General features: G+C 34.5%; 1 long non-coding RNA gene across 1 annotated transcript in view; it reads left to right on the forward strand.

The window, feature by feature from the left end:
• Positions 1-13019, forward strand: part of LOC108739417 — a 196251-nt gene extending 183232 nt beyond the window's left edge. The window contains exon 4 of the long non-coding RNA XR_001938152.1: positions 12937-13019. This is a non-coding gene — a long non-coding RNA (uncharacterized LOC108739417). The remainder of the gene's footprint in view (positions 1-12936) is intronic.
• The last annotated feature ends 1606 nt before the right edge of the window (positions 13020-14625 follow it).

Consider the following 14625-nt stretch of genomic DNA (forward strand, 5'->3'; position numbering starts at 1 on the left):
TATACTATAGAATGTCTTTATATACAACAATCACAGCTTTTTTGTCATTAGACAATACAAACCGGCCGGTACCGCCGCAACCGCTATGTCCCTGCATTTTAAGTCTGTAATATCTTCGAAAATATTCATTTAAATTACATGCTGTAAAGGGCGATATTGATCTATATTAAATGCACAATGTATTTAGAAGTATTTAATTGGATAAGGATTAATGCTTTATTGCTTAAAATCACTTTGTAAATTAAAAGCCATTATTTCTCGTAAAAAGTAAAGGATAAAAAATGGTTATTATGGGTTATCCCTAAGAGATAGACATGTACCATCGCGGACTTTTTTGTAGACCTTTTTAAGGCGTACAATACTGTAGTATATTATTTTGATCTATTTCGTAGGGTTCAGCCAGCGTTTGCAATGTAAGCGCAAAAATGTGTTTATTTACGACATCCCATTACAAACCTCTAAAATTATCAGTGTTTCTCTACTACATTATGCATGTATTATACATATAAACCTTCCTCTTGAATTACTCTACCTATTAAAAAAAAACACATTAAAATCCGTTGGGTAGTTTTAAAGATCTAAGCATACATAGGGACAGACAGCGGGGGAAGTGCGTTGCACGATTTCGTTACATAGCAACTCGCATGAAACGAACTTACCCTACCGTGCGTAAAGAAGTTTCACTTCAAAAAATACAACGTGTAATTATACAACACGCTACTGAAGTGAAACTTCTTCAAACACACAAACATACTGGGATAGGGATTAAAGAATTGGTTTAATGGTATTATTTGTACACTATGAATTTAAATTTTACACTATACATGCTGGAGTTGTCTGTAACGAACGTTGTATTGAAGCGCGCTCACGGCTGAAGCGATCCCCACTACGAACTCGACTACGTGGTCGAGTAGAGGGGGACATTCGTTGCATGATTTCGTTACGTAGCAACTCGCATGAAACGAACTTACCCTACTGCGCGTAAAGAAGTTTCACTTCAAAAAATACAACGTGTAATTATACAACACGCTACTGAAGTGAAACTTCTTCAAACACACAAACATACTGGGATAGGGATTAAAGAATTGGTTTAATGGTATTATTTGTACACTATGAATTTAAATTTTACACTATACATGCTGGAGTTGTCTGTAACGAACGTTGCATTGAAGCGCGCTCACGGCTGAAGCGATCCCCACTACGAACTCGACTACGTGGTCGAGTAGAGGGGGACATTCGTTGCATGATTTCGTTACGTAGCAACTCGCATGAAACGAACTTACCCTACTGCGCGTAAAGAAGTTTCACTTCAAAAAATACAACGTGTAATTATACAACACGCTACTGAAGTGAAACTTCTTCAAACACACAAACATACTGGGATAGGGATTAAAGAATTGGTTTAATGGTATTATTTGTACACTATGAATTTAAATTTTACACTATACATGCTGGAGTTGTCTGTAACGAACGTTGCATTGAAGCGCGCTCACGGCTGAAGCGATCCCCACTACGAACTCGACTACGTGGTCGAGTAGAGGGGGACATTCGTTGCATGATTTCGTTACGTAGCAACTCGCATGAAACGAACTTACCCTACTGCGCGTAAAGAAGTTTCACTTCAAAAAATACAACGTGTAATTATACAACACGCTACTGAAGTGAAACTTCTTCAAACACACAAACATACTGGGATAGGGATTAAAGAATTGGTTTAATGGTATTATTTGTACACTATGAATTTAAATTTTACACTATACATGCTGGAGTTGTCTGTAACGAACGTTGCATTGAAGCGCGCTCACGGCTGAAGCGATCCCCACTACGAACTCGACTACGTGGTCGAGTAGAGGGGGACATTCGTTGCATGATTTCGTTACGTAGCAACTCGCATGAAACGAACTTACCCTACTGCGCGTAAAGAAGTTTCACTTCAAAAAATACAACGTGTAATTATACAACACGCTACTGAAGTGAAACTTCTTCAAACACACAAACATACTGGGATAGGGATTAAAGAATTGGTTTAATGGTATTATTTGTACACTATGAATTTAAATTTTACACTATACATGCTGGAGTTGTCTGTAACGAACGTTGCATTGAAGCGCGCTCACGGCTGAAGCGATCCCCACTACGAACTCGACTACGTGGTCGAGTAGAGGGGGACATTCGTTGCATGATTTCGTTACGTAGCAACTCGCATGAAACGAACTTACCCTACTGCGCGTAAAGAAGTTTCACTTCAAAAAATACAACGTGTAATTATACAACACGCTACTGAAGTGAAACTTCTTCAAACACACAAACATACTGGGATAGGGATTAAAGAATTGGTTTAATGGTATTATTTGTACACTATGAATTTAAATTTTACACTATACATGCTGGAGTTGTCTGTAACGAACGTTGCATTGAAGCGCGCTCACGGCTGAAGCGATCCCCACTACGAACTCGACTACGTGGTCGAGTAGAGGGGGACATTCGTTGCATGATTTCGTTACGTAGCAACTCGCATGAAACGAACTTACCCTACTGCGCGTAAAGAAGTTTCACTTCAAAAAATACAACGTGTAATTATACAACACGCTACTGAAGTGAAACTTCTTCAAACACACAAACATACTGGGATAGGGATTAAAGAATTGGTTTAATGGTATTATTTGTACACTATGAATTTAAATTTTACACTATACATGCTGGAGTTGTCTGTAACGAACGTTGCATTGAAGCGCGCTCACGGCTGAAGCGATCCCCACTACGAACTCGACTACGTGGTCGAGTAGAGGGGGACATTCGTTGCATGATTTCGTTACGTAGCAACTCGCATGAAACGAACTTACCCTACTGCGCGTAAAGAAGTTTCACTTCAAAAAATACAACGTGTAATTATACAACACGCTACTGAAGTGAAACTTCTTCAAACACACAAACATACTGGGATAGGGATTAAAGAATTGGTTTAATGGTATTATTTGTACACTATGAATTTAAATTTTACACTATACATGCTGGAGTTGTCTGTAACGAACGTTGCATTGAAGCGCGCTCACGGCTGAAGCGATCCCCACTACGAACTCGACTACGTGGTCGAGTAGAGGGGGACATTCGTTGCATGATTTCGTTACGTAGCAACTCGCATGAAACGAACTTACCCTACTGCGCGTAAAGAAGTTTCACTTCAAAAAATACAACGTGTAATTATACAACACGCTACTGAAGTGAAACTTCTTCAAACACACAAACATACTGGGATAGGGATTAAAGAATTGGTTTAATGGTATTATTTGTACACTATGAATTTAAATTTTACACTATACATGCTGGAGTTGTCTGTAACGAACGTTGCATTGAAGCGCGCTCACGGCTGAAGCGATCCCCACTACGAACTCGACTACGTGGTCGAGTAGAGGGGGACATTCGTTGCATGATTTCGTTACGTAGCAACTCGCATGAAACGAACTTACCCTACTGCGCGTAAAGAAGTTTCACTTCAAAAAATACAACGTGTAATTATACAACACGCTACTGAAGTGAAACTTCTTCAAACACACAAACATACTGGGATAGGGATTAAAGAATTGGTTTAATGGTATTATTTGTACACTATGAATTTAAATTTTACACTATACATGCTGGAGTTGTCTGTAACGAACGTTGCATTGAAGCGCGCTCACGGCTGAAGCGATCCCCACTACGAACTCGACTACGTGGTCGAGTAGAGGGGGACATTCGTTGCATGATTTCGTTACGTAGCAACTCGCATGAAACGAACTTACCCTACTGCGCGTAAAGAAGTTTCACTTCAAAAAATACAACGTGTAATTATACAACACGCTACTGAAGTGAAACTTCTTCAAACACACAAACATACTGGGATAGGGATTAAAGAATTGGTTTAATGGTATTATTTGTACACTATGAATTTAAATTTTACACTATACATGCTGGAGTTGTCTGTAACGAACGTTGCATTGAAGCGCGCTCACGGCTGAAGCGATCCCCACTACGAACTCGACTACGTGGTCGAGTAGAGGGGGACATTCGTTGCATGATTTCGTTACGTAGCAACTCGCATGAAACGAACTTACCCTACTGCGCGTAAAGAAGTTTCACTTCAAAAAATACAACGTGTAATTATACAACACGCTACTGAAGTGAAACTTCTTCAAACACACAAACATACTGGGATAGGGATTAAAGAATTGGNTATATATAAACGAAAGAATCTAATGCAAGTAATAATCCACACGAGTCCGGCCGGAGTCTCCAGCATCTACATATTATGTACGGCGTCGCGTCTTCGACCTAATTAATGTCCGCATTGGTGATTTATGATAGTTCTTGCTTAGGAAATGCGAAAGAAGGCCGCGCGAGTCCTCGGCTAAGCGCCCCGATAATTTTCCCATCTAAGGCTAACGCAAAAGTAACAGAGCCTGCCGCTAAGTGAAAGAAAACTGCCAACGGCTTGTACTGTTTTCTTATGTGGTCAACTATAATTTGAGATCCAAGACTAGAGAGAAGTGTAATTTAATAATTCTTTTCAAAATATGTTTCAGTTTTTAAAATAATTAGATAAATCAATAACCTATTATTTTCCTTTTCCATAAAACCAAAAAGCGATATTTTCCCCAATTTTTTATGTACGTTTACATCTGTGGACCATAGTTTAAAACCTTCTAAAGTTGAATAGTTTTCATTTTTTTATTATATAGATGACCTAGTTCTGATCTCTGTATATTCACTGGCATATAGTTAAACAGCTTCTTACTCATTGATGTGACAAAACTTCATTTCGAGACAACCCTTATACTAAGTACAGATCGATATATACTAGAGTTTCTGGGCGAGAACTCAAGAAATTTATCTTACTCAAGACGAAGAGAAGGGGTCGAGAATTCGGGAAAAGTCAAACCTACAAAAACAAAGACTAGATTCGAAAACTGTGGTAAAAAACACTTTTTGAAAACTTTCACTTAATTTTTATTAAATTCTTAACAAGTTTCGACCTACAAGGTCATCTTCAGAAGATGGATTAATTAAGGATTAATTGAGGAACTTGTTAAGAATTTAATAAAATTTAAGTGAAAGTTTTCAAAAAGTGTTTTTTACCAAATATCATTATGATCAACTTTCATATAGTAGAGATCAACTCTATCACTTTTGTCAGGAAAACCGAAAACTGTGAGTAGTTTTGTAAAAAGCAAAACGAAAAAAAGAAAACGTATATAAATTTAAAATTCTTTATATTTATATTTTGCAAAGGCCCCATAAAATTTTGAAATTTTCTCCAGTTCCTAGGAATTTTCTGGAATTTTCAGTTGGGAAGAGAAAAATAGTTCAAAAATCAGAAACCCTAGTACCTACTTCACATTTTCACTGTTCATTTTTCCAAAATAATTAAGATGTTTGGACAAGTACTTGGTAGAACGTAATTGTTCCACATCGTTATGATATCAACTGGATAATCTGCTGTTTAAAGTTAAAAATATATTATCGGAAATTATTTCAACAGCAACAGCGCAATCTAATGTAATACAGTGACACTAAAATACGTGGACGACGACAAAATTAAATTTGTCTTACAATAATTCCGTATAAAAATTAGTGATTATCGATTACATTTTTCTTAACTAATGGCAACAAGGGCATTCATTATGCAAAATTTCAATATCTTAAGGGTCCTGTAGCAGTGGAGCTAGCGCATCCAAAGAAAATATGAGTTATAACCAGTAATTTGATCTTTTTCATTTAACATCAATTACAACAAGATGATAATGTACTCGATCTCTTTACTTTTACGGAAATTTGTATGTACAATACTCTAGTAACATGGAAATTGTTAATTAACTTTGACATATTATAAACTAAATTTTAACCAATTAAAAAAATACAACGTGTAATTATACAACACGCTACTGAAGTGAAATTTCTTCAAACACACAAACATACCGAGATAGGGGTTAAGGAATTGGTTTAATGGTGTATTATTTGTACACTATGCTTCACACGGGTGCAATGCTGATAGTAAATATATACTATAGAATTTNAAGCAGATGATATTTTCAGATGTACATAGTTGGAAAAACATATTCCACCCGTTTAGCTCATTAAACATTTTTGTATAGCAACAAAAAAGCGACATTCTTTTCGCAATTGGTTTTTACTTGGTCCTTATTCAAGCGGATTTTGATAGCTGGCGGTGCTAACTCGACACGCAATAAAAAAAACTAAAGGCGAAAGAAAAAGTTTTTTGTTTCACGACAGGTTTACTACAAGTAATCTACTTTTGCGCTTTTGAAATTTTTAATTGGTAATGCTAACGTAATGGACATCACTAATGTTTTAAATCTTGTGATCGAAAGTTCAACCCAAAGAAGTATTTCCTTCAATTTTCCATGTTTTAGACAATGATAAAATGTTTAAAGAACTAAATTCAGTAACAGCAGTAAGAAAAGCCCACAATCTGACAAAGAAAGTGAAAAACAAAATATTTATGTGCAATTTTGCAATACTATGAACAGGCAAATGGCTGTGCCAAAACTGAATGTTGAAATTAACCACGAAGTTAAAGTGACAAAGTATTTTAACGACACAATGGTCTTTTCGGCACACAATGACTTCTTCAAGTGAAAGAAATACTAAACACAGCCAATATGTGATGAAATGATCATTGGAGGTAATAAAATATTTTACAAATTTAAGATGGTGTTCAATACGAACTTAACAAGAACTTGAAGTTTCTTCGATTTAAAACGAGTTCGTAAAATGATTAAAGTAAAAGGTGAATAAATATGAAAGTTGTTAACTATCTTTCAGATTATTTTTATGTAGATTGATAAATCTTAAGTTCTGTCAAATTAAATTTCTGAACGCAACCATAATATTTGACATTTGTCAACTAAGTTTATTTTATACAAAAATTTAGGTCTTTTATATATCGATTGGGGCAGTACGAAGTCTGCCGGGACAGCTAGTTCGTTAAAAAAAATAAGCGGTGATCTTTAATGCTATCGTTGGATCTTTAATTAATGCTAGGTCTATACGCATTAGTTGTTCCGTGCGCTATCCATTTAATTACGATTTTTCTATGCCGCATAATCACAAGAGTTTATCCTGCTTGAACTATTATATCCTAAACGAAGTAATTTACCGGCAGAAAGTCTACTCCGGGTACTACTTGCTACCTACGTGGTGTAAGATATGTCCGTGCTGTTTGTAAGAAAGCTGTACCTAATAAATAACTGTCTGTGGAAAACAACGGCCAGTGGTGGAGAGAGTCGATAAAGTAGTAAGAATATGCCACCTAACATTTTCTTGTACTGTTATCGCCGTTGGAAATTATGGTTAGGTATTCGTTGTTGCAGTGAAATATGCATCTACCTAATTGCGCGTTTATTAATAAATACATACTTATAAGGAAATTCATTATGCAGCTATACAGATTTTTTTTCACGGATTAAAACGATTACGTTAGGTATAAATTATAAGACTAACGGATAATGTTTAATATTTTTTCAAATTCTCGTTTGTTTTTCACTGTACAAGATCGTATAATGAGATCGTTTTTGCCTTGTGATTTTAGAACCCTGTACCTACCCAAATGGTCCGAACTGAACCTTATAAGTAATAATAAAATAATCCTTTTCAGTAGTTAACCGAAGCATGAATAGCGATTTTGGTTTTATGCGATCTCATCAGCACGCCATGGGCAATATATCAAGTGTTCAATAAAGACGATTAGAACCATTTTGTGGCTCGCATATAACGAAGGGGTGAATTTGCTGTAAACATGTCGAATTTGGGGACTGTGTAACAGATAACTCATATTATGTTAAACATTTTTTTTTATTTCAGAAAATACTACAAACGGCACAGTGAACGCCATCTGTAGCACGATGCTACATTTTAGGATTACGTAAAAACAGATGGCGTTCACTGTGCCGTTTGTAGTATTTTCTGAAATAGCGAAACACCCTGTAGGTGCCCATAATGAAAAACAAGAGCGCATTTATACTTATAATTTTTTACCCATCGCTTAAATTCGTATATTTTGTGGGTCATTATCTTGCAGAACTTTTCGTTGTCAGAATTTTATAATAAATTTCACCCTTATAACTGTATCTTTACATTAGACAGAATTCAATTCTGGGTTATCCGTGAGTCCGACCAAATGAGTCGAGATTAAGGATGTGGGTTGTTCTAGTTTTGGGGAAATGAAAAGATTAACTCAGGATAGGAAAGAGTGAAGGTGCGTGTCCAACCAGTCTTAGGATTGATGACCTTAGGATGATGATGAATATAAAAAAAATAACTTCATTTCTTTGATAAAACAATAAATTTCTGGATTCGCACTGGTTCCATTGGAATTGTATTGGCCTGCTGCTGCAATGCAATTCCTAATCATGTGCCATCCTCATCCACGTGGCACCCGCTTCCCTTTTAATATCTATCCTATCCCATCGTCCGGGTATTGTCTTTTTTGTTTCTTTTACATTGTCTAGAACTTTAGGACACTACTGTTTTATGTTTGGGTCGTTTGTCTTTCACGCTTCACTTGGAATATTATGCGCCTCTAAATAATAATATATTTTATAATCTGTAAACTATTGTTCTTGCACGACCATAAATTAATCCGTGTTATAAATTTTTTGAATCGGGGCTCGAGTCAAAATTATTTATGCCTTAGAAAAACTGGCGTTCGTTTAATTTTTGAAGAGCGTAAATATTTCGCACAAGACAGGCGCTACGAAAAATAACAACTATCTATTAAAATTAATATCGGAAAGGTCGGCAGTTTTTATCAGTGAGCTCAGTGTTTGATCTCTTTATAGGCGGCACACTAAAAACTATTGTTAGTGCTAAACGACGTTAAAGCGTAAATTTTGTGACCATAACGTAAACTGTTAATTGACAATGAGTAAAGTTAATGAACAAATTCCTTAATTCGAATCCCGGGCCGCGTATACAACAATGCCTTTGAACCTGATTCGGACCCGAACTTCTTTCAGATGTTTATAAAGAAAAAACAATTTATAATCAATGATCAGCTATACAATCGTGACCACGTGACTAATTTCTTCACATAGGTCTCTTTATTTTTAACAGCCACCTGCGGCCGACCAACACCTCGTATTGTTCTTCCAAATTACGAAGACTACCTACTCGAATGAAACAATTATAAACTTAAACATTTCGGCGAACTCAAAGAGATTTTAGCTTCGAAATTCTAGAAATACCTTTATAATATNACGGATAAAAGGTATCATATGTCCTTTTGGGTACCCACGACAATGTGTGTACAAAATATTATATATAAAAGAAATTATGAGTGCTGTAAGCACAGGGCAAAGTAATATTACGTAGTTAGTATCAGCAATTTATTATACTGAATTGTACGATGTGTTGCATATCTATTTACAAACACTATACATCTATTAAAAAACCATAATGGCCGACATCAGTGACAATGCGACAACAATTGAAAAAGAATGATGGCCGACACTACGTCACAGTGGAGCAAAAAAAAATGGTCTGAGGCAGGGGGAAGAACTAGTAATGATAATAATAATAATTTGTAGCGTTTACAAATTGTTCCTTACACATTGAGTTTATCCTTAGATACAAAGTTTTTCACTTACATTATCCTTAAACTACATTAGATACTTGTCACTTATGCCTATAAGAGCCCTTGTACACGATACGAATTTTCGTCGTGCGACTATGCGGCGATTTATCCGGATCGGCGTTAGATCCTTGCACACGATACAAAATCTCGCCATACGCCTCAGGCAAAAACGTCGATTGGAAAGTCATATTTGGCAAATGTAGTTAGGGTGTGAGAAAGCTAATGAAGAATATTCCCCTTTATCCTAAATAAAACGAATCACATTCTGTACATTCTTATCGTAGGGTTCGGCGACTTTCAGCTTTCGTTGTTTTGGTTATGAAAAATATGTATTTTTATGACTAACACAAAATGGTTCATTTTCTTGAAATTTTGTAGATTTTTGATTAGTACAAAATTCTTTGTTTTTGCGAAGAAATTAGTACATCGACAATCCGACGAATCAGCCATACCATGTGCAAACCCCCATTTAGCTACATGTGACCGGGACGGTTTTTTCGCCGTGTCGTGTACAAGTTCCCATTTGGCAGTGCGGTACTCAGTATCCGGCGATTTAGGGGCAGCCGGACTTAGGCTTCTTAATTCCACATCACCTTCTCTCATTCCTGACTTTACATTCTGTCCATACCTGCCGTACCCCACATCCTCGTCTCTACAACTAGTATCTACATACTCTGGATTCTGCCTCTCAGTTTTTCAACTAATAGTTCTCTCATTTCATCCTCTAGCTCTAGCCTGTCTCCCCTTCATTCGCTTATGAACCTTCTTATCTCTTCCGTTTGCACCCCAATTGCTCCCGTACAACAGAACAGCCGGGCCAGTGTTTTCTCTCTCGTTTCACATAGACTGCATCCCCACTCATTATACCCTTTTTTATTAATCCTTTCTAATATAGCCAAACCTTATTTATGAAAAATTAGTATAAAATTGAAAATTTCATCAAATAGGCAACGAGTTATAGATATTTAAATCATTCTTCGTACATTCTCCTTTCTGATTGCACTTTTTTTGAAAAAGATATTTGCATTTTACCCTGAGGTATTTTTATCTATTTTATTAGATTATTTTTTAAATAACGTCTTACTGAAGGCACACGTGATAGTTTAACATTTTACTGTTGGGTTTTTGTGAACACTGGGTTTGAAAATGCGTTAGTTTTAGATGAAAATTTTAGAGCTTTAATGAGTTTACTAATACTGTACTGGTTCATTTGATTAACTTGCTTTATTTAATTTTCTTTCAAAATTACCCGACTAGAAATTTGGGCTCGTTTTTTATAAAATACTTATTAGGCCAACCGAGTTCGTCACTTAGTCCGAATGAGGCAACCGAAGAAGGCCCTATTTAGAAAAAGAACACACTTGTTCGTACCTAATTAGGAAAGCTAGATTTATGTATCACTGGGGACCTTATCCGGACCAAAACAGGAGCTCGGCAAGCTTAATTAACCCGATTAGATAATTTTAGGTTTGTCAATAACTGATTTTTAGAAATATAATTAAGATTTAATTAGGACCCAAAAAGGCCAAAAAATCGAAATTAAAATTCCTAATCAGGAGGTCCTTATGAAAAACAAGTCCCACACGTAGTCAGGGTATATCGCCGTTATCCTAATGCTATTTCTTTCTTAAAACATTTTCTTACAATGACTAAATTCACATTATGATACTATTAATAAAACAAAAATAATGTTTCAGTAAAATGTCAAATTTAGAATGATTTTTTATTGTTTTTCATCAGATAAAGTGAGTAAAATTTATGAATGGAACATAACACAGAATAATAACACGAAATAAGAAAAAAATTGTTAATAATAATAGATAATCCTAATTACGTAGTTTTTCACTCCCCAATCGTTATTCATTTTCTTTTGCTACTGCTATAAGAAGAAATTGTTTCCGTGAGTAACATATACATATATTCTTGTTCAACACGTTGAACTATACAATAATTTTAAGAAAATCGGAGCTGTGACCCCTAAAGTAAACAATTGCCTAGACATGTTTGCGTCTATGAAATAACTTTAAAAAATAGGCCAGTAACCATTTGCAAAACGCCCGCTTCATTTCTTCACGAACCGCCACTGGTTCATATTGACGACGATTTACATCAAGACGTTTTGTTGATAACTGCGATTTATTTACATCTTCAGTGGAAACTTTGTTAATAACGTGGGTGTAGTACAGTAGCAATACAGAGGTTACACCCGGAAATCTTGGAAACTACTGAAGATGTTAGAAGCAGAAGCAGTTTAGACTTATTATTTTGTCATGTAGATATCTTGAAATAGAACATTATTAAGTTTCTAATGATACAATTATCAGCAATATTTGTGGTATAGATGGCGACCTACTTACATAGTCGTTATTTTATTCTCATTTTTGTTTATTCGTACATTTTCATCTCCATTAGTTCTGCAAGCCCTAGTTATAATTCGGTGACTAATCGAAAGTAACAAAAACTGTCTCAGTATACTAACGGTACAGATAAAGATAAAAATATCAGCAATCGTTAAGTTTGAAGGGCACAAACAAGTTCACGAGCAGTCTTTGTTTGTTAGTGTGCCAGTTCGCAGTTGAACCTGCTTACATCAGTTATAATTTCTTTTGATTAGCATTTTTATTAATTTGGTAAGCACATTTTTATGAATAGCATTTTCTTACAGGCGTTTTACATTTGAGTTTGATTGTGAGTATTTAGTAATTATTTACTCAACAATAACGTATCATACTACAATAAGTACAATAATAATTAATAATNTTAAGAATTTTATTCTATGGAATAAGCGTATTTTTTATAAGTTTTCTATATAAATCATGACCTAAGTACCTGAAATATGAATAATTTAACATATGTGTGTATACAATTGTTGTACTACAAAGTCTTCTTTTTGCTGTTATTAATTTTATAAATGCCTTAATTATAAACGTTACCGTATTTTATCATAATTTTGCAGTCTGTTTCCAGTTTTTTAGGAAACTAATTGTAATAATTAGTATAAAGTGTATAAAGGTAAAATATTTACCGGAATTAAATGTATTACGTATCTGACGCTTTATACGTATATATATCAAATTTTATACCAAATTTAGTGCATATATATCTGCATGATCTTCTAAATGCTCCACTAATCGATTAATTTTTAATGATTTTTCTATCATCGGCTTTAGATTTGATAGTGCTAAGTGAATATTTATAAGAATAGGTGTAATAAATAAAAAAAATTTAATTACCAGCTTTTCATCTTAAAACTAATTTTAAACCATAAACATTACTTAACAATTTACTAAATTATATTTTCATTTCAGAGTAAAAACAACTTGTGAAACCGAAGAGAGATATATGGCTGTTATACCGGAATAATCAATTCGCAATGAAGGAGGGAATAATCTGAAAGGTAGGATTTAAAATTAATTTTTTGGTACGATGTTTTATTATATATTCGTAAAATTAGGATTAGGCAGGAAAATTACGAAACAATAAATTATAAAATAAATTTATTTAAAGTTAATAAACCGCAATAGATACTCGTATTAATTTTGACCTAAATTGTTCTCTATAAATAACAAATTGATGTACAAAATACTTAGGATTAGTGGTAGGTATGTAAAAACGTACATATACCAGTAAATACTGGTGAGAGGGTAATATAATACATACCACCAGTATGCATACAATACACAGGTATAGCTTTATAAAGGTATGTTTGTCGGGCAATGGTAAATTCGGCCGGTCATTAAGGCAGTTAGAAAAATTCATTGAGTCAATATTTAAATTCAGCTGCTTCGTTCAAAGCTACCGGAAATTGAGTAAGTAAATTCGACCTGAAAAATTTCATTTATATGTTTATTGGAGACAATACTAACCTTCTGCATATCACATTAAGTATTAGTTATTGAAATAAAAGAAATATTAAACCACAATAAAACAAAATTTTATCAAAGAGAGTAGCAGTTTCCTTTATTAATGCAATTATCATGAGTGTATGTTAAAATGTAATCATTTTTAATAAAATGTACTAATTTTGCTTATACATTTTAAAAACAAACACATTATAGTAATGTGATACTAGTTTCAGATAATTTAAATTTTAATTTTTCCGGTGTTAGGAGTAAATTAACTAATTAAGAAACCACCAACTTCTACTGCAAGGGTTTGTTATCTATTATTATGTATATCCATATTATAAAAAAGTTTCCACCAACATTCTAATCAACCCCGTTTGGCACTTAAGATGTTGTTTTTATTTTATGCGTCTACCTGAGCACAAATAAAACCTTTCTGGCTGAATTTACAACTATAATTAACAAAAACCCATTGAATCGTCCGAATTTATAATCGCCTATGTTTGTCCAATGCAGCAAAAGCCATCACATTTCAAAATTTCACTCAACTTATTAACAGACTGCAATATTTTGGATTATACGCATTAGATTATACGCATTTATATTAGCACACGACAATATCTTGTAGCTTTCCGTTTTATACAATTGGCGTATAACAATTCGATATTGTTTTGCGGGCTTTTTTGTCGTAATTCATAGAATTTCGTCGTTCCTTGCTAAAGGTACGGTAAGTGGTGATTTGGCAGATGCTGATATCAATTTGCAACTTCAAAATTCCATGGACGATAACACTCAATCCGAAAAACAATATCGATCCAATATTTTAAATTATCCATTTGCAAGGAGTTTAGAATTTTTCGGGCTGTCTTCAGTTAAAGAACTAGAAGGCATTCATGGAATGTCCTTTTGTCCCCTTTTGAAGCTTCTAATACCTTCAATGGCCATTGTGAGCAATTTTCATTCATCATTTTATATAATGTTTGATCGGTGATACTAGCAAAACTTACTGTATTTTGCATTTTACAAATAGAAAATACGTTTGGAAAAGTATTTCAAATAAATCATCGTCTATTATACATAGGGTTGCCACCTTTTCAGGCTTTACATAAAGTATTTCTCGACTAAATGGTTCAAAATAAAAAGTACTCAACA

This window comes from Agrilus planipennis, unplaced genomic scaffold (genome assembly GCF_000699045.2).
Source record: "Agrilus planipennis isolate EAB-ADULT unplaced genomic scaffold, Apla_2.0 scaffold169, whole genome shotgun sequence".
NCBI classification, from domain to species: domain Eukaryota; kingdom Metazoa; phylum Arthropoda; class Insecta; order Coleoptera; family Buprestidae; genus Agrilus; species Agrilus planipennis.